Genomic DNA, 23,024 nt, shown 5'->3' on the forward strand with positions numbered 1-23,024 from the left:
TCCTGATATATCAACTCAAACAGTGATACAAAACAATCGGCATAAATTTGGATTTTTCAATACAACAGGATACAAGCATGACCTTTGATTCTTCCAATTCGAATATATCTTCCAATATAGATCAGATTGAGATGAAATTTTTTCCTTATGAAAGTAGAATTAAATAAATTTCATCCAATTATAACATCTCTTCATAAAATATAATTATCATAAGATAAATAATCTGATAGGTTTCGGTCTTTGTCATTTGGTCGAACTAAGTTCAGTTTCTCCTATTTTTCCATAACGACCATTGACTCTTCCATGATCAATATCTCCTTACAAAAAAATCATATCGAGAATTGGTTGAATAGGTCAGAAAATAGACTTACATAAATTTATCTTGATATATAATTATCCATATAAAGTCTCTTTCTTGATAGCTTAAAATACCTTGAAAGTTGAGGCTTTCTGCTGTCGATCGAACCTCTTTTTCAATTTGACCTTTGCTATTTCAAATATCGATTTCTCTTTGTACATAACTCAGATAAAAAATTGGTTAAATAGGTAAAATAATAGACTTACATATATCTAGTTTGATATATATTTCTCCATATAAAGTCTAGTTCTTGATAGCAAAACTTACCTCAAAATTGGAAGATTGCTGCTACTGCTTGAACCTTTTTGCAATCCGACCTTCGCTCATTCAAATATCGATATCTCTCTGTAGATAACTCCGATTGGAGAAAATCATTCTTATTTGGAAATTAGACTCAAATATATTTCTATAAATATATAACTTGTAATATTAAAAACTACGTATAAAGGTAAAAATCGTAACGAAAACTACGGGAGTAGGGACTGAAAAAATAACTACTAACCAAGACCTAGGGTTTAGGGTTTAGAGAAAAGGATCACATTACCTCCGTGAGTTGACTAAGTCAACTCACAAAACCTGCTCTGATACCATGTTGAATTTATGGAAAAGTGAAATACTTCATTGACATCAATAACTTGTTGTAATAAGAGTACATGAAGCTCTATTTATAATAGAGGAAGGTAGTATAGTCCAATTACAATAAAATTACCTTGTCCCAATTACACCCAAACTCTAACACTTAAGGTAGGTTCGAATATAATTAGGTAACTCAATATTGATAAAAGAAAAATATAACTTAAACTAAAACTCTTCTTGGTCATGACCCTAAGATAAAGATACTTTTGTGAGTCCTTGATTTTCCAACTGATGTGATAAGGATGTCAGCTCTTGGTAATCATTTTGTGTCCTACTTCTTATGGGCTTGGGCCCATCTTGTGGGTCTTCCTTGGTCATGTGGCTCATCTTATAATAATCTTACATATGTGGGCCTTCCTTGGTCATTTGGGCTTGATCTTATCTTCCAACAAGACCAATGACAAAACTCTAACTCCAATCTAAAATGATTGTTCAAATTTAAGGCAGCCTGTCTTATTTTAGGGCAATAAAAAGAATCTATTCACTTTTAAGGGTGGCTCAAAAATACCACTTGGGTAAAAACTAAAATAATTGAAAGTTATTTGTTGGGTGCAAATCTGTTCTTTGCAAGTAGTGGGTTTGACTGCTTGAATCTAAAGTGATTTTAATTAAAAATAAATTACTTTGAGGAATAGATAGAAGCTCTCATACAAGCATTGCTCTTCATAGTTCTAAATAAAAAGGAGTCACTTTTAGACCAATAGATGGGATGAAAAAAAACCAAGTTTAACACTAAAGGGAGATAAAAAAATAATTTCTCTATAAACATGTATGATTGAGGAAACATTAAAAAACACCAATAAATAATTTTTTTTAGATAGAACATAATAATAGAAACTATCTAAAATAGAATTCTCATCTACGATAATTTCTTTTCAAAACAACTTGACCAATCAGGAAAAACCTTTTCAACAAAGAAATTCTAGAATAAGGGAGGTTTAAGAAAAATATATTTTGAGTTTAAATTGAGGAGAAAATGTTTTATAATATAGAAATTTCAGACTTTGTTAAGAAAGCAAACTAAACTCATGTAAGTAGAAGAATGGGAAACTCGTGTTATGTGAGATACAAAAATAGAAACTCTTACGGAATGATGCTCAAGTTGGGAAACACTTAATTAAAATTTGAAAACAACTAGAAAACTTGGTCAAACTAATATTATCATCTCAAAAAGGAAAAAATTGGTATAAAATTCGGAGTTCCACATGCAACAAGCTACCAGCATGACCTTCAATTTTTCCAATGTTGATATCTCTCTTTGGAAACATCCAATTGAGAAACGGTTTGTTGGATTAGAAAATAGACTCACGTACCTTTTTTTACATCAAATTTTATTTGCTACTTCAGATATTGATTTCTCTTTGTAGAAAACTCCGATTGACAAAATCCTTTTTGAGTTGAAAACTAGACTAAAATATACTTTCATCAATTTTTAATTTTAAAAATTAAATATTGTTTACAATAATGTAAACTCCAAAGACAAAAATGGGTGCTAGGTAAAAAGGAAGAATCTATCCGCTTTTGCTTCTCCATCTCAAAACCTTGCCACTTTGATACCATGTTAACTTATAAAGAAGAAGTATGGAAGAGAGAGACATGAGAAAAAGTAAGAAAGAGAGGAGGCACAAGAGGGAACCAAGGAGGAGCATGTGTATTGATATGAAGAGGAAAATTTGAGAATGGTGCATCCTTTGATCCCTTACATGGTTTTTTAAAAAATGATACAATGACTCGTGCTAAAAATAAACTTTCCCAAACTTCCAAATTACACCCAATAATATCTCACTAAACCTAATCACGATAATTTATAATAAGGAAACTAAACTAAAAGAATAAGGAAGAAATCTCTCACTTCCACCCCCCCCCCCCCCCCCTCCCCCCCCCCCCCCCCCCCCCCAACATACATGCTTCATTTAGGGTCTTCTTTTCTTCTTCTTCTTTGACTTTTCTTTAATTATTAAACCTCCTTTGCTTGAGACACAACTTAGATTCTTTTGTTATAAAATTCTTCAACACCTTGCCCCCATGCTATACTTTGTAACTTCAATAAGCAAACAATCTCTGTCATAAAATTTATGTGGCTGAAAAAGAAATTTTTAATCTTGTGTAGATTGAACAAGAAATTATCATTCCAAAAGAAGTTCTAATTGTCTTGATTCATCTTGTTCTTGTATATATCTTGTTTTAATCTCATCTTGTTGTCCCCCTAAGATATTCTGGTTGCACAAAATTTGATTACCACTTGTAGAATTTGTTGTTGCCTATTACCTCATACTTACACTTCTTATTCGACACTCCTCAAGCTAGGGATCTCTTTTTTCTTTTCCAAGAAACCCTGGCTTCCACAAAATAATGGTGAGAACAGAAAAAACACCCTAGCCTAATGATCAAACTCCAACTCCTATCTGAAATATTCATTTAAATTTAAAGGCAGTTCAATCCACTTAGGGCAATGGAAAGAGTCTACTCACTTTTTAAGGGTAGGTTAAAACTTCTACTTGCGTAAAAACTAAAATAATAGATTTAAGATATGTTGGGTGCACTCCTTTTTTTTTAAAAGTAATGGGTCTATAGGCATTACTCTTAAGTCATTTTAGAAAAAAAATTAGAAGCAGTTTGAGGAATTAAGGGTGTGAATAAAAAGATAGCAGTGCTTATATTTCAAATGGAAGGAGGCACACAATGTAGCAATTCATAATTCCAATAAAGGATGAAGCTTTAGACTGTATGAAAAATTATCAAATTTGACTCAAAAGGGACATAAAAAGTAATTCCTCTATAAACATTTATGATGAGTAGTTACACCAATGGTAAAATCATGTTGGCCTCCATTATTTTATGATAATAAAATGGGTAGCTAGAAAGTGTGCTACTAATAGAGTTATCAATGTATTTAAGACATTTTAAAGAAAAAAAATTGAAATAGTTTGAGGAATTAAGGGTGTGAATAAAAAGATAGCATTACTTATATTTCAAATGGAAGGAGGCACACATTGTAGCAATTCATAATTCTAATTAAGGATGAAGCTTTAGACTAATAGATGGATGAAAAATGACAAGATTTGACTCAAAAGGGAAATAGAAAAAGTAATTCCTCTATGAGCATTTATGATTGAGGAGCTACACCAATGGTAAAATCATGTTGGCCTCCATTATTTTATGATAATAAAATGGGTAGTTTGAAAGTATTCTACTAACAAAGATATCATTGTATTTTAGACACATGCCTTCCTACACAAGTACTATGTGGTCTACGACAAACGCTAAAAACAAAAGAAATATCAATCAAGTCTCCAAGCCAAAACAAAAACTCTTTGAAGATTGTAGCTTGGAAGAAGAACTTACACAAAATAAGCTTGAAAACTTGAAGACCTAGAGTAAAAGTAAAATAAAAAATCTCAAAAACTCTAGTTACGTAAGTAGATAACCAACCAAATTTAGTTTCTCAAGCACAAATATGTAATAGAGGTTTAGGGCATGAAATATTTTAAACCAACTCCCAACACCCCCCCACCCCCCTCCCTCCTTGTTGGGGAGGATTAGCTGAGTATTTCTTGGCTATTCAAAGCATTCCAAGGCTTTTTTAATTGAAACTATCAATAAACCTTCTTGAGAGAAAAAAAGTAGTTTTATCTCAAAATAACTTCATTCTCTTTCAAATCACTCAACATGCCTAGCTATCTCAAGCTCCTCTACATAATCTCTCATGTTTGAAGATTTGGAAGTTTAGATTGCAAGGGAGAGGGTATCTCTCCAACAAAATGTTGTAAGTTTTATTTTACTCTTTTATACTTTAGTTTATTTAATAGAGGTTCTCTAGTACCTTTAAGAGAGAAGAATTGGCATTCTAGAGTATGGAATCAAGAAAGGGAATGCTTGATCCGAGGAGCATCTTGAGTTGCAGCCCAAGCAGTTAGAGAGCAACACCTGTAAGTGTGCGATTTCTCTTGTAAATTATTTCTTCATAGTGGATTACTATAGTGGCAGAAGACAGGATGTAGTCTTAGCTTGAGGAAAACTTGTATAAATCTTGTTGTGTTTTTTCCATGGTTTCTTTTCCCTTCTTTCACAATGTGGTGTCAAAGAAAACTACAATAGGGATGATGAAGATTTTGTTCGACATGTATGAGAAGCCGTCTGCAAATAATAAGATACATCTCATAAAAAAACTCTTCAATTTAATGATGACATAAAATACACTAGTGGCATCACATTTGAATGAGTTTAGCACGATTTTCAATCATTTGACCTCGGTTCAGATTAAATTTAACTATGAGGTTTGTGCTTTAATTCTTTTGGCATCTCTGTCAAATTGTTGGGAGCCTATGAGGGCTGCAGTCAACATCTCTGTAAGCAACGGGAAGTTGATTTTTAATGATATTCGGGATACCATTCTTGTGGAGGAAGTTTGTAGAAAGGACTCTAGAGAATCGTCGACATCTAATTCTGCCCTAAGTGTTGATACTAGGGGCAGGAACTTCGAGAGGAATTCCAACTAGGGAAATGGTAGAGAGAAGTCAAAGAATGGAAGAAGCAAGTCCAAATTTGGAAGGAATGTCGAGTTCCGGAATTGTGGGAAGTCTGGTCACATAAAGAAGATCTGCAGAGCATCGAAGAAGGATGAAAAGAAAGGTGATGTTGTAAATACGATGACTGAAGAAGTTAAGATGCTTTACTCTTGTCGGTTGATAGCCCTATTGATTCTTTGGTGTTAGATTGAAGAATTAACAATCCATGAAGAGAATTGTCAACCACTATAAATCCTATGTTAGATTCACCACTATAAAATGCTCCGTCGTTCAGCCTGAAGTGATGCAACATAGACTCAACCTTATGTTTTAGAAAGTTAAACATGGGATTAAAGGGTCATGTAGATGCTGACATGGCTGGACACATTGATGGCAGGAAGTGTACCACTGGATATGTATACACATTGGGTGGTATAGCAATTAGTTGGGTCTGTAAGTTTTAAAAGATAGTTGCTCTTTTCCCATTGAGGTAGAATATGTCACCGTGACCGAAGCTAGCAAAGAGATGGTATGGCTCCAATCTTTTTGGGAAGAATTTCATCTCAAACATGGGAAGAATGTGTTGTATTGTGACAGTCAAAGTTCTATTCATTCAGCAAAGAATCTTGTTTATCATACCAGAACAAAGCACATACAGGTACATTACACTTCATCACATCAGCTCTAGAGGATGAAGTCTTAGTGTCACAATGTGAGACCCACCATTGTTGCACGAGCTGGTGGGATCCACCATAAGAACATGAGATGCCAAGAGGAGTCATCACACAAGCTGGCATGAGTTGGAAGATAACAAGCACGAGCTGGAATGAGTTGAAATATTTGAGCATCAAGTGGGATCCACAAAGATACCACGAGTTGGTATCCTTATCACATGAGTTGGAAGAAAAAGTGGAACCCACAAAGTAACCACGAGTTGGCATATTTATCCTATGGTCACATCCTCATAGAAGAATTTTAGTTTGAGTTATATTAGTCTTCTAATTATGTTGAGTTATTTTATTATAATAAACTTATCTTTAAGTGTTATAGTTTGAATGTAGTTAGGAGAATGGTAGTTTAATCGTACTTGGACTCTACTACTTTCCTCTAATATAAAGAGAGGTGCTTGTACTCAAACTTAAATCTTCAAAGTGAAGTAGTTCTCAACTTCTCTCTAGTGAACATTTCTTCTCTTGCCTAAAATCTTTTCTTTCCTTTTTTTCTCTTCTCTCCTCTCTACCCGAGAACCATCTTTCTCCTTCTTTTATTTTCTCCCTCTCTCACCTTGCTTGAGATTTCAGTAAAGCGATCCTAAATTCAACACTTAGCACTTGAGAAGATTCAAGGGAATCAGAATCCAACTGATATGTTGACGAAGATTGTTATGATCGAGAAACTGAAGTTGTGTGCAACTTCAGTTGGACTTCTTTTTGAGGATTGAGAAGTTGTTGCCGCTGTAGAGGAGATATTGATGATATCTCCAAGTGGGAGATTGTTAAGTTGTGGAGCCTAATTAATGCCTTACGTTGAGTTGGTCGCGGATATATTAATTGTTGTTTCATTAAGGGTAGTTTTGGAATTTCACTCTTGTAATGTGGTTGCCCTAGCTTTTTGTGCTTGTTTTTCCCTTCTTCCACGTTTATTGTTATTGCTCTCATTAGTTTGGAATTAGGGTATCTAATTCCTAATATCAAATACCTGAGAATCCACCTCAAGTGACTCGTTGGTTTTGCATCATTCATGTTGAACTTGCTCAACACCTCTTCACATATTCTTCTTGTGACAGTTTCAAAACATCAATATCCTTACTAACCCTCATCCCAAGGAGTTGTTTTTCAGCATCCAAATCCTTGATTACAAACTTCTTGGACAACTCCATTTTCAACTTATCTATTTCCCTTTTGCAAGCACCTATAATCAACATGTCATCAACATATAGTATTAGAATGATGTAGGAGTTATCAAGGTTCTTTACGCAACAACAATGATCCGCTAAAACCTTAAGAAACCAATACTACTGATGATGGTGTCAAACTTCTTATACCACTGTCTTGGAGCTTGTTTAAGACCATACAAGCACTCTCGAAGTTTTCACACCATTTTCTCCTTTCATGTGCTTTGAAACCTTGTGGGTGGATCATGTAAATTTTTTCCTCCAAATCACCATGAAGAAAAGTTATTTTTACATCCAATTGCTCTAAGTGCAAGTCTTCATTTGTCACTAGTTCAAACATTATTCTAATAGTAGTCAATTTCACTACTAGAGAGAAAATCTCAGTGTAGTCAATGTCTTCTTTTGTTGAAAGCCCTTTACAACCAGTCTTGCCTTGTACCGCTTGCTGCCATCATATTCGTCTTTTATTCAGTACACCTATTTATTCTACAAAGACTTCTTCCCTTTTGGTAACTTAGTAAACTACCATGTCTTTATAAAGGGTACCTTCATTGAAGATCCCATCTTTGCTCCAGATAACATTAAGACTTTGGTCATCCCAAAAATGTTATCCAAGCTCGGTACCACCATAGCCAATAAAGAAACATATCTTGGATTTGGCATCAAGTTTACTTCTAATAGCATAATCAATGTGAATATATGAAACACAACCAAGCACTTTCAAGAAAGAAAGGTTTACCTATTTGCCGCTCCAAACCTCTTATAGTATTTTGAAATCCAATGGTGTTGAAGGACCTTTTTTTATCAAATAGGCCTCAGACCAGAAGGTCATTGGAAATCCCACATGTAATCTCATGCTCCTAGCATGCTCGTTCAAAATCCTATTCATCCTCTTAGCCACACCATTCTATTGATGTTTTTCGGGAATGATCTTCTTCATCTTGATTCCATTATCAACATAATTCCACTTGAAATCATTATCTATGTATTCTCCCTCATTATCTTACTACAAGCACTCCACCTTCAAATCTGTCTCATTCTCAACCATTGCTATCCATCTCTTGAATGTATGAAAAACATCATATTTATTTTTTAGGAAATAAAATCAAATTGTTCTGCTTGCTTCATCAATAAATGTCATTTAGTAATTAGAACCACCAAGGGAGGTAACAGTTTAAGGTCCCCACACATCTATATGAACGAACACCAATTTTGTTATCTTTTGCTACTTTTCGGCCTTAGAAAAGCTAACCCTTTTCTGTTTGCCAAAAATACAGCCATCACACAAACTGTTGTTTACAGATTTCAACCCAGGTAGCTTCCCTTTGGACTAAAGCTCTTTCATTCCCTTTTCACTCATGTGACCGTGCCTATAATGCTACAAAGAATTAATAACAACAACCGCAACCGCAACCGCAACCGTGTTTCTACAACTAGAAGTGATGTAAAGAGTTCTAGCTTTAACTCCTCATGCAATAACCATGGCTCCCTTAGTGAATTTCCATGTGACACCATTAAAAGTCTCATTATGACCTTCACTATCAAGATGCCCTACTAAGATTAGATTACGCATAAGTTTTTGCACATGTCTCTCTTTGTCAATTTTTCACCCTAACCCATTTGACATCCTCAAACTGACATCACCAATACTGACAATATCAATGGTTCTCCATCAGTAAGATACACCTTCCCGTGATTTTCATGAACATAATTCTCCATGATCTTGTGATGCATAGTGGTGTGAAAGGAAGCTCCTAAATCTAATAGCCAAGAGTCAATAGGGCTATCAATTGACAAGAGTAAAGTATCTTGTACTTCTTCAGTCACCGCATTTGCAACATCTTTTTTCTTTCATCCTTCTTTGGTGTTCTGCAGTTCTTCTTTATATGACCAGACTTGCCACAATTCCACCATTCCACATTCCTTCCAAATTTGGATTTGCTTCTTCATTCCTTGCCATCTATTGTTGCCCTTGTTGGAATTACACTCAAATTTCTTTCCCCTAGTATCAACATTTAGGGCAGAATTAGATGTCATTCTTTGGAGTCCTTTCTACAAACTTTCTAAGCAAGAATAGTAATCGAACATCATTAAAGTTCAACTTTCCATTATAGAAAGAATTGTTGATCGCAACCCTCATAGGCTCCCAACTATTTGGCAGAGATGCCAAAAGAATTAAGGCACAAACCTTATTATCAAATTAATCTAAAAGGAGGTCAATTTATTGACAATCGTACAAAACTCATTCAAATTTGTTGCAACTAGTGTATTTTCTGTCATTTTTAAATTGAACAGTTTTTTTATGAGAGGTACCTTATTATTTGTAGAAGGCTTCTCATACATATCAGACATAGGAATTAGATGCCCTAATTCCAAACTAACGAGAGAAATAGTAATAATCACGGAAGCAAGGAAAAACAAGCACGATAACAAACAACATTTATACAAGTTCGTGTCAAGGTGAGACTACATCCTGTCTTTCATCGTTGTTGTAATCCACTATAAAGATGAAATTATTTACAAGAAAAATTACACACACTTACATGTGGTTTTTCTCTATCCTCTCTTGAACACAACTGATGCACATCGGATGATAAAATCCTAATAACAACACCCCAAATATAAAGAGGAAACATGGGCAATAGCGATACAAGAGTTAAATTATCAAACTACCCTTAATGAAATAGTAGTTAATATATCGTGGACTGGGAGGGGGGCTTCCTGCCCCCCTTCCAACCCCCAGGACGATCTTACTGCTATGGTCAATCCGCATACCGACTCAGCATAGGGCATTGATAACAATCTTCATCATTCTCGTTGTGATTTTCTCCAATGCCACGTTATGAGTGGCATTCTTCGATAGTGTCAACTGGATCACTCCCAAATCCGATCATCTTTCATGCCTTCTGGTTTCATATCTAAAAGTGGTGAGTGCATCTTTTTACTATATAGATAATCTTCAATCTGCATTGTCTAGAATGAAAAATTCATACCATCAAACTTGTTGATTCCAAGTGTTGATCCTTCTCCGCTAGTCATTGCTCTCAATCCCGAACAAAACTCTTATACCACTTGTTAGGAATTAGACGCCCTAGTTCAATACTAGCGAGAGCAATAATAATGGCAGAAGAAGAAATAATCAAGCATGAAAAACTCAAGATTTATACAGGTTCACCTCAAGGTGAGACCACCTCCTATCTTTTGCCGTTGCAACACTTCACTAGGATGATAAAGCAGTTTACAAGAGAAATCGCACCCACACACACAAGATCTATCCACATACTAACTTTTCTTAAGGCGTTATTTAGACTCTGCAATTTAACACTACCATGTTAACTTTCAAATAGTAAGCATGGTAGACAAAGAGAAGAGGAGAAAACGTAAGAGAGAGGAGAAAAGAGAGGAAATCGAAGAGTGAATGAATCGATATGAAGAGGAAATTGTGAGAGTGGTGTATTTATTTCTTTTTTACATGGTCCTTTTTATAATAGAATACTGACTTATGCTAAAAATAAACTTTTTTAAAGTTCCTAATTACGCCCAATAATCTCTCACTAAATCTAATCACAATACTTTGCAATAAGAAAACTATAACTAAGAGAATAAGGAGGAAATCTTCCTCTCACATATGATCGACTAAGATTCTTCTTCTTCTCTTTCTCTTTGACTTTATTTTATTAGTGAGACCTCCTTTTCATGAGACTCACCTTGGATTATTTGGTAATAACTTTCTTCAATACTTTATATCTACCTTCACCCTCTTCCAAACCTTTTAATCACCCTATCTCAGTCTTCCATTGTGCTTGACTACAAGGGTAGGACCTTTCCAATGAAGGTTCTATCATATGGAAGTTAAGCTTCCTATGGTGATGAAATGTGATAATCAAGCAACTATATTAATAGAATAATCTAATATTTTATGAAAGAACTAAACACATGGAAGTGGATTATCAATATATTAGAGGCCAAGTTATGAATGGAAAGATAATTACTTATCATGAGAGAAATGAAGATCAAGTAGACCTCTCTAACAAGGCTTTCCAAAGAGCTCAATTTACTAAATTGGCTTCCAAGCCAGGAATGTTTGATTTTTATTATCCAACTTGTGGGGAGTGTTAGAATATAAGGAGATAGTTTGTAAAGATTAGTATTTAAATAAGGGTAGAAAAGTGTAATTTAAATAACTTTTTTTAAATATCTATTGTATAGCTCATTGGGTATTATTAATAATTTTCAGTGTTCCTCTTATATAACTTGATGGAGAACTTTAGTGAGCTTAATCTTTTGGGGCAAGCCTTTGAACAATTCAATTTCTCTCTTTCCTTCTTTCCTACTTCTTTTTCAAAATATTATGCAATTAATCTCAGATTAAGCTCACACTTAATCACACTTTCCTTGTCCAAATTTGATAAAAAAAAATTGATAACCTATATTTGTCGAGTCCAAACTGGAGTCGGCTCATTGATAGACAAAAACATGGTTTTCTTTCTTTTCCTTGGAAATCATAGTAATAACTACCATAAAAATCTTATTATATTTCAAAATAATTTCAAATAAGAAAATAATAAGATTTTAAATTAGAGATTTCTAGAAAACCTGTAATCATGAAAAACTTTGTAGGAAATGCTTTCCCTGGGATATTCATGATTTTCAACCAGGGCAGTGACATGGCCTAAGAATTGTACTAACTAAAAAGAAAATCATATGTTGTACAAGACATAGAAGTGTGCTCTTTTAACCTCCACCCTATTTACTTTTTACAACCATTCTTTACGTGGTACAATTAGTAGTATCACTTCTACAGCAACTTTTAAGATGGACTGGCCAAGAATATTGGTAATGTTACTTTTAAGATAGGAATTTACTGTATTTGTTGAAGAGAGTAAGACTTACCTCCAAATGGGATCCTCAATTGGCTGAGAATAGACACTAATCATCTTATCTTCATTTCTCTTTTTCGCAAAGCCTAAACAGATCTCCGTGGGGTCTTTCTGAGGTGCAGTCTCTTGACGTCTTTTTTTCTCTGATTCACGAGGAGCTGAACTTGTTTCTCCATCCAAACGTTTCCTTGGGCTGCTAGTCCCCCGCTTCCTTTTGGCAGGAGTCAAGTTGAGATCAAACTTAACAAGTCTTGAGCTCATTCCGATTCACTTCTATGCAAGAATTACTGCAAGACCAAACGCTTGCAGAGCTCAAACAAAACGGGTGCAGTAAAAGAAGAAGAATCGGCAATCATGAAACTAGTTTTGTTTCAACAGTTTGCATCTGACAACTGTATTATGATACGATACAGAGCGCAAGTGAATCTAAGTACTTTGATTATTTATGATTTTTGAAAGAGCATTAGCAACTTGTAACAGAGGACTGTATATTAGCGCAAGTGTAACAGAGCAAGAATAGTTGTTTGGCTATGACCGTACGGCTTGAGAAAAACTAATGCCATTTTGATAATGAACTTTTTTACTTATAGTGCTGAAATTTGTGTTACACTTTTGAATTCTTTCATCCTTTGTAGATTTTCTTTGGTGTAGGGAATGGAACGATGCATGAGACTCATTGACTAAGGAGAGCAGTTCCTATTCACTCCAATGGATCTAACCCCATGCTAAAATGGGCTAGCATATCTAAACTCAATTTTTTATATCTTTTGTAAGATAGAAATGCACATCCACACATAACAAAGTTTAAAAGAAAAAAGAAAACACACATAGATATGATAATATATCAACTCACTTCTACTCTATTGTCTCTTCTTTGATTGTGTTTCGTTTGTTTGTTGTTTCAAGACAGATGCAATTTTTCACTATTTAATAGGAAACATACCCTAAAATTCGGATTCTCAATATGTTGGCTCTTACAACTTTCCCCCAATTAATCAGCAATGGAATCTAAAAAGAGTAAAAACCTTGGATGAAAGATTTTCAGGATCTTCAATCGTCTCTCATCAACAAAAGATACTCTCCAAACTTACCTTTATATAATGTGGAAAACACAAAATTAAAAAAAAAAACATCAAATGGGTTATTCATTTGTAGCTGATTTATGTTTCATATTTTTCCAAAAATAATATTATCTCCACAGGTCACCAAATTGAAAAAACTACAATGAATTCTACCCATATAAAAAGTAATGAAATTATTATTTTAACATCTTACCACAAACGTTTTTTTTTTTTTTTTTTTTTTTTTTTTGTAGAATCTGAACAATTTATTGCCATGTTTACAAAAATTATAAATAACCTTTAAACATAGTTTTGTGTGTCTTAAGTGTTTTTTGTCTGCCAAAGTAGTAAAACAAAAGGTTCAAAAAAATTCTAAATTGTAAACTACTAAAATAATTCTTATTACATTCAAAGGACAAGGAGGTTGGACTTGTGTTCTCCCAAGTTTAGTTACATGCAACCTTTTCCCGTGCTTATAAAACTCATAATATCGACTGGGTTGCAAACTACCACATTTCATCTACAAAGGTTTTTTTTTATCTTTTATCCTTCAATAACATAAACTTTTTATTTATTTTATAAATATTTAAAAAATATATTATAATATAAAAACTTAAATATCATCAACTATGAATAATTTAAAAAAGATATTTCATTGAAATCCAACAACTAATTAAATATGGAATAGCAAATGACTACTGGGATTAAATCCATGTTCTTGATTTCTTCATATAAAATGTCTCTTATTATTTTATACCTATAAATTTTCTCTTATTGGAAATTTCATTTATAATCATTTATACATATATATCTCTAGGCACACTCATGATGTGCAAGGGCGATAAAGAAAATAATTGTATATCTTCAACTAACCATACAAAATTAAATTGTTAAATTTAAGAAACATTTTATTAATTTTATTAACACATGAATAATTTCATCTAAGAAATTTTTTGTTTTAATATATATATTAGTAAAATATCTATTTGCAATGGGTTAATTTGGTAATCGTTTCAAAAAGCCCAAACATATGTCTTGCTTCTCGGTTCTTATTGAATTATAGCCTAGCTTGAGGGTAATAAAAGCCTCATATAAGTCATAGCACTAAGAAACCACAATCTAATCAATCTATTTCTCATGTGGAGTGAGATATACTTCATGTGGTGTGAAAAAAAATACGGTAAAAATGGACAAGGACTTTAGACCAATAAAACCTACAAAACATAATTTAGAGAGGTGAAGATTTCAGGATGAAAACTATAGAGTAATATTCTTAAAAAAAGAAGAAGAAGAATAACAAGAAGAAGAAGAAGAAGAATACAACCATACATAAACATTAAGGATCTAAAACAGAAATACTCTTACTTGGAAGACTAGAAGTGCGAAATTTCAAATCTGGCTCAAGCAATCTTTTTGTGCTTCCGTAGCAATGCGCCGCGTAATATGACTGCTTGAAAGATATGTAGAAGGAAGAAATAGAATTCCTAGGGTTTTGATTTATATACTTTAAATTTCTTAACCTTAATTAATAACCCCCTTAATATTTATAGTAAAAAATCATAAAGATGTATAAAAAAACAATTGCATGCGAATAGGACTATTCATTATGGGGTACATACATCTAAAATCCATTCAGAATTGAGTTAGATTATAACCTGGCTTAGATTTTCAGACCCAAACTCAAACTTAAGTTAAAATCCTAAACCAACAACAGAAGTTCTTCGGATGCCTTTACCTAGTACTTACCCTTATAATAGATTACATCTCCTAGAAAATATTAAGATAGATGATGATAAGCTCGGGGTGGCAACAAGGTGGGATAACAAGATATAATGTCATAGTACAATGGCCATTTATCCTCACAAGACAAGTATAAGGCCAAGTGGTTTAGTTTGAGGTTAGAATGTGTTTTTTTACCCCTAGTTACCTTTTAAAATTTTAAAGAAATGTGAAAAATAAGTAGAATAAAGAATAATTATAACCTATTTTTTAAATGATAAAAAAATTCAGATGCAAATTTTTATAAATTTTTGATTGACAAGAGAGAAAAAATTGATGGCTTAATTTTGATGACCTCTTTAAAGAATAAATATTTGTTATTAGATGATATCTCCATCTGATTTTCTTCTTTGTAACAATCAATATGAGGTTTGCTTTGGGTTCTCAATTTAAAGTTTTTTTTTTGAAATTTTTGGTTTTCTTTGTCGGTCAAAATTAGATTTGCTTTCTTATTTGTTTGCTTCAAATCATTCGATATTTTCCATTTCTACCTAACCAAAAGTTTACTTTTTTGTTTGTTTTCACTAATAACCAACTCTAGATTGATTTTACCCACGAATGTTGCTTGTTTTCTTCAAGTATTGCTTTTTCTCCAAATTAATAACACTTGATATATCCTAACTGGAGCATTTATTGAGTTTTCACATTTATTTTGCAAAATTTTTGAGGTAGGTAGGAAAATGCAAGACAATTAGATAGGGAAGTAGGGCTTGAAAAAGGAAATAGTTAAATGAGGTTAGAACAAGGTTGAGAATTCAACCCACAATATGATTAGAAGCCTGCTATGAATAAATTTTTATGTGACTAGTAATAAAGAATTCAAAGAGTTGTGTAGAAATTATCCAATTAATGGGAAGGATCAGAGACAAAACCCAAGTATTAAAGAAGGAAGAATGGAATATTAAAGACCAAAGAAATTTTCTTAATTGCTAAGAATTTATATTTTTAAGGTGAAATGACCAACTCCAACTTGAAGGGGATTGTTGAAGCATCAAAGAGTCTAAGATGAGTTTCATGCACAACATTTCTCACAAGGGAGTCTAAGAAGAATCTCATGCAAGACAAGTCTCACAAGAGAAGCAAGGTAAAAAGAAAAAACTCATGTAAAAGAAGACGTTTTCTAGTTTTTTTTTTTGTTTGTTTCTTTCATGTTTAATTTAGCAAGTTATAGTTTGAGTGTAATTGGATATCTTGGGCAGTATAGTTAGTTTGTAACTAGGAAATCTTTTTTTCTTTATTAATAAGAATGCCAAAGAGGAAGGGAGACAAGGATGTTAATCTCCTCTCCTAGTTTATTTTCTCTTAATGTGCCTTTACCTCTCTTGTCTCTTGTTCTCTTCTTCCTCTCTCATGTTTTCCTCTCAAGCATGCCCATTTTATGAAATGAAACACTAAACTTCATGTGAACAACCCTTCTGCATCCCCTAACTAAGCTAAATATTTTAGCCACAAACATGTTAATTTTTTTGTCTTCCAATAACCACAATATTCAATGTAACTATCTTTTAGATTTTCTTATTATTTATTTATGGTTGTCATAAAAAATCCTGATTGCATTTGTTTATTATTATTTTTAGTTGTGATAAAAAAATCCCAATAGCATAAATTGGGTGTAAGGGGGTAAGGATGCTAACCAAAAACCCACCTTGTCAGGGGTGATGAGCCTAATTTGTAATAACAAATAAGGCTCATATAATAGGTTGGATTTTTTATATGAATAGGAAGAAAGGAGTCTGGGCCTAACTCTATATAAACTTAGGTCAATTTTTAATGTAATCATAAAATTTTAATTGAATAAATAAAAAATAGTTTCTTCGTATTTGGCATGTATTTGTTTGTTCCATTAAAAAACAAATGTAGAGTGAGAGTGAATAGATTTTTTATTATCCCTCAAGTATTTTCAAAGTTTCTAGAATTTAATTGTGCAATGTAAAAATTAAAATCAGAGTTCAACCACAAAAATTCATACAATCACATGATGATCATATGATGATCTATATTGGTTCACATCTTAAAATATTCTAGAGTTTCCAATCCAACTACAAGTTGTTTTCACCTTAAGTTAATTCACTATGTTTTGGGTTGTCTAATTGTACGTACAATAAATAGTCTCTAAGACAATTATATTGTTGTCCACACAAGGATTTACACTTATCAATTAAATACAGTAGCTGGCATACAAAACTTCACCCTCATAAAGGAATACAGTAACAATTACATTATCCAACCTAGACCCACAAAGGAATATTCCAGCAACTTGCTAGGCAATCTTGCCTAGACCCACAAAGGAATTTTGCAACAACAGCTCAATAGGTACACTAGGCCTAAACCCACCATTGGATTTTCAGTACCGCTTGCTTTCACAATGATTTATGGTTCACAACAGCTTCTAAGGCCTAATGGTTCTTTCCTATTCAACCAAATTGGACCCTCTTAATACAGAAGAGGAGAGGATGGTCTTGCCTTAACAAGGCTTAAGTCAACAATGCAAAGGTTACTTGCTTATAGTTCAAGCTAAATATAGAAATGTCTTAATATAGCAGATATTGTAATACAAACATAGTATGGATAGATACACCAATCCTAATTATCTATTTGAGGTAATAGTAGCTCAATCAGTTCCTCAAATGACTAGATTTAAAGTTCAAAAATCAGCGTAAAATTGGATACATTTTGAAAAATGGCTGGGGGGGGGGGCGGGTGGGGGCACTTAAATGTAGTTCAATCAAATAAAGATTCTACAATCTAAGCGCACAAGTAACATTTTTTTGGAGCTTTAAACTTCAGAAGAGTTTGAACATGTAACTTTTCTTTATCTCTACTTTTTTGTTTCTTATTATGTAAAAGGCGTAGTCTTGTAATTCTTGATATCTAGTGAATGTTACAGATAAAGTTGGAAAAGGGTGTGGGTGGAACGACATACACATGAATCTCTTTTCTCTCTTTCTCACATATTCTCTCTCATTCAATTTGTCCCTACTTCTGTGCACTTTCATCTTCTTCCACATGGCTAAGTAAGAAAGTTCTCAAAGGTATTTCATAGAACTCTAGAATCTAACACGTTCTAAACAACTTTGATGTTTATAAAGTATAAGATCTTATAGTTTAGACTCACTTGACCAAGTGTATTTTATGGATTTTAAAATAGGAGTCACATAAGCACTTTGATTTTTAAAACAAGTAGGGATATTAATAAAACAATTGATCTCAAAGTAAGTGCACTTCAATTCATTATGCTTCATCAAGTATCATGAACTCATTTCAAAATATGTGCACCAAAATACTTGGATTTTTGTAACAACCCAATTTTTTAATATAACACAAATGACTCCAAAAATTTTCTTGCTAGAAGAAAAATAAAATATCAAAATCAAGATGCATAAAAACCAGCGAGGATTAAGCTAAGTAAACAATATTTCAAAGTAAAAGCACAAGAAATAAATAGCTTTTTTATGAATAGCATTTAAAATTCCTAAATCCATTTCCAAAAAATCTGTTTCTAAGTATGAGAAATGCTTATGAGTGATTTTTTTGCTTTATGAGTCAAAAGTGGCAAATCTTGGAGTGAAATCAACTCATAAAGATGAGTTCTTGATGTTAAAAAATAGAGTCATAAAACATAGAAAGGGGCACTTGTCCTTTTTAAAATCACAATAGAATCTCAAATACATCTCTCAAGAAAAACATAAAATTCTTGCAATAACGTGCTTCTAATATAGATAGCTTATGTACATATTTTGAAGACCTATCTTTCTTAGATTGAAGCTTCATTCTTAATTTGCAAATTTTTTGGAATGGGTTGTTTAAATGATAGTGGATCAGTCGAATGATCTTCACTAGATTCTTGTTGTTCTTCCTCAAAGTGTTTGGTTTCTTTGTGTTGGATTTAGGATCCCATGATAAGGTCCTCACCAAGAGGGTAAGAGAGAGGAGAAGAAAAGGAGAGGAAGAATGAAGAGAGAACAAAGAGGGACAAGGTACGGGGGGGGGGGGGGGGGGGGGGGGGGGGGGGGGGGGGGAAGGAGAGAGAGAGAGAGAGAGACTTTGAGAGAAAAGTCTATGGACGAATTTGAGAGAGAAAGGGGAGACTTAATGATCTAACCCTTGCCTTGAGCCTCTATTTATAGTTTATGAAGGAAGGTTACAATGACTACAATGGCCTTAGGGATACAATCTCTCAAAAGGAAAAGATATAAGTTGCATATATCATCTTCATTAGTTACAACCTTATGCCCCTTAATCATTAAATTACACATTGTGCCACCTCCTTGATGTGGGAAGGTATTTATTGTAGCCACTTTGAGATGTCTTCCAAAACTCCCCCTCAAGCTGGTGGAGAGAAAACATCATTGATATCTAATTTGCCACATATAGTGGTTAAGATCTTGAGTGTGACTGGTTTCGTAAGAATGTTTGCCACCTGCCCTTGTGATGGAACATGTATAAGATATAAGATTCTAGCCTGAAATGTTTCCCGAATAAAGTGGCAGTCTACCTCAATGTAGTTTATCCTCTCCTGGAAAATAGGATTTGAAGTGATATGAATGACTACCTAGTTGTTGCAATATAATTCCATAGAAGCTCCTTTATAGAATCCTGATTTAGTTAGAAAAAATCTGATCCATAGAAGCTCTGTTTGGGCCTTACTTATTTACTCTGCTTCTGCAATTGAGCTTGCAACAATATTTTACTTTTTGCTTCTCTATGTAACCAGGTTACCTCCAACTAAGGTACAATACCCTGAAGTGGACTTCTTGTCATTAGGTGATCCAGTCAATCTACATATGAGAAACCTTCTATGTTGAAATGGCCATGATTCTTATAGAGAAGCTCTTTTTTTTGGAGCTCCTTTGAAATATCTTTGTATCCTCTCCAAGGCTTGACAATGGGTAAGTTGTGGTTTGTCCGTATATTGACTCACCACACTTACTACATATGATATATCTGGTCTGGTCACTGTGAGGTAAATAAACTTTCCCACAAACCTCTAATATTTACCTATATCAACATCTTCGCCAGAGCTTGCACATAGTTTTTTATTAGGATCCATTGGAGTGTCAATAGGTCGACTCCCCATCCATGTGTCCTCGAGTAGGTCCAAGGTATACTGTCTCTAAGATAATATGATCCCATGCTTTGATTGGTATACCTCAATTCCTAGAAAATATTTTAGAAGTCCAAGATCCTTTGTTTAAAATTCTTGGTAAATACTTTCTTTGACATCTTTGATGTTGTCCTCACTACCAGTTAAGACGATATCATCCACATAAACTACTAGTAATACTTTTCCATTTGAGGTATTTTTGATAAAGGCAAAATGATCTATTGAGCACCGGTTGAATCCATACCGTAACATTGCTTAGCTAAAATTTTGCAAACCAAGCCTGAGAAGACTATTTAAGGCCACTGAAAGACTTTCTCAATTTGCATACCGACTCTCCCTCAACCACAAAACCAAGTGGTTGGTGCATATACATCTCTTCTTTTATGTTGCCATTCAAATTTGTTTTTTTTTTTGACATCCAACTGAAATATTGCCCAAGTGGAATTAGTAGCCAGAGATTATAAGATGTGTATCGAGCTTAATTTAGAAACTAGAGAAATTTTTTTCCCATAATCCACTCCATAACATTGAGCGTATGTCTTGGAAATGAGTCGGTCTTTGAGGCGTGTTGAATTTATGGAAAGAGAAATACTTTATTGACTTATTATAATCAAATTACATGAACCTCTATTTATAATAGAGGAAGGAAGTAGAGTCCAATTACAATTAAACTACATTTGTCCTAATTATACCCAAACTCTAACACTTAAAAGATAAGTCCTAGCATAATTAAATAACACAATATAAAAAAAGACTAACATGACTAAAAAACCTTTAAATTGAAACTCTTTTGTGAGACCTACTTCAATAAAAATTCTGGGTTTGTAAGACTTCTTATGCCACCTCACATGATCATGGTGGGTCTCACCAGCTTGTGTGTTCATGGTGGGTCTCACCAGCTTGTGTGTTCATGGTGGGTCCATATCTTATGGGCTTTGGCCCATCTTCCAAAACTTCCCCTCAAGCTGGGGGTGACAGAACATCATGAACTCCCAGGTTGCTGCAAATGATGTATAAGATTGTCTTGTAAAAATGGCAGTCCTCCATATCTTCCAATGCTTCCCCTCACGCTAGTGGTCTCTTCCATGAAGTTGAGCTGGCATAAGATAAGTGAGATTAAAATCACTCCAAGCCGTATGACAGTCTTTACGCAATACTTAGAAGTGTAACAAAACTCCTGCATGACCGTGTCCCTCCACAGGACAACGACTCTCAAGTGGTAGGATTAATAAATGCCAATAAAGGGGGGTAACAAATATGTAGTAATAAGCTCCTCCATCATAGTGTCCCAACCCGGGAACCGACTCTCATAGGTATAAATGGATGATAAATGCTTTTCATTCACAAGACGTCTATAAAAGATGTGATACATGATAAATGACAGTCATTCACAAGATAGCAATAAAAGACGTCATAAGTGGGTAATGTTTATCATTCACGAAACAACAATAAAAGACCCACGGGTATATATATATAAAGTCTCAATGGTCTTAAAACACCCAAACATGATGGACTTAACTCCCAACCGAAGCAACACGCGGGAGATTGGCCCAAAGAGGTATGTGAGAGTCAAATAATAGCTGGTAGGAGAAAGGTTGTCAAATAACCAATAGGTAATGGGTCAAGAGGAAGATAGGATGCTGAGGCCATCACTTCTTCAATAATAACATCTCATCCAAAGAGACACAATAGTTGCAGCTGAAATAGGCTAGGCCCATATAACACAAACCAAAATAATAAAAATCATTGTAAAATGACCCATGAAATAATCCAATGCGAGTAGTTGCACCAAATATATGTTGTCAATACTTCAAAATAATAATCCACCTGGAGAAAAAGAATCGAGTCAAGACAATTAAGATATCACCAATAACTAATACAATTATTATTGCAAGTTAGGATTCTTGGTCTTCAATGTTTTTTTATGCTCTCCCTTTCTTGAATATTTTGATCACATAATACTTACCACAACATATGAAAAAAAATACCTCTTTCTTGTACTTCTACTTCTCCCCCTCAAGTTGGGAGGTAATGACACTGATCCCAGCTTGAACCAAATAACATAGATGTAGTATGACAGTGATATAGTTGATCAATAATAGCAACTCAAAAATTGATGCAAAACATTCGGCTTAAACTCGGATTTTTCAATGCAACAGGATATCAGCATGACCTTCGATTCTTCCAATGAGAATATATCTTTAAATATAGATCAGATTGGCATGAAAATTTCTCCTTATGAAACTAGACTTAAATAAATTTCATCCAAGTATAATTTATCTTCATAAAATATACTTATATTGATATATATAATCTGATAGATTTGGGTCTTTGTAATTTGGTTGAACTAAGTACTCTTTCCCCTTTTTCCAACATGACCATTGAATCTTCCAAGATCAATATCTCCATATGAAAAACTCAGATAAAGAATTGGTTTAATAGTTAAGAAAATAGAATTAGAGATATTTCTTTTGATATGTAATTCTCCATATAAAGTTTCATTCCTGATAGCATTAAATAACTCAGTAGTTGAAGCTTTCTGCTGCTACTCGAATCTCTTTTGTAATCCGACCTTTGCTGCTTCAAATATCGATTTCTATTTATAGATAACTCTAATTTAAAAAAATAACTTTTACTTGGAAATTAGACTTGAATATCTTTCTATCAATATATAATATGCAATATTAAAAGCTCAGTATAAAGGTAAAAATTCAAAGCAAACAAATGGTATAGGGATTGAAAAGAGAAAAAAAAAAGACAAATACGAACCTAAAAAACTAGAGATAATAGATCAGAAAATGATA

The sequence above is a fragment of the Aristolochia californica genome, unplaced genomic scaffold, assembly GCF_029961685.1.
Source record: "Aristolochia californica isolate CCGP_79_NKW_82.1479 unplaced genomic scaffold, dmAriCali1.0.hap1 SCAF_8, whole genome shotgun sequence".
Classification (NCBI taxonomy): domain Eukaryota; kingdom Viridiplantae; phylum Streptophyta; class Magnoliopsida; order Piperales; family Aristolochiaceae; genus Aristolochia; species Aristolochia californica.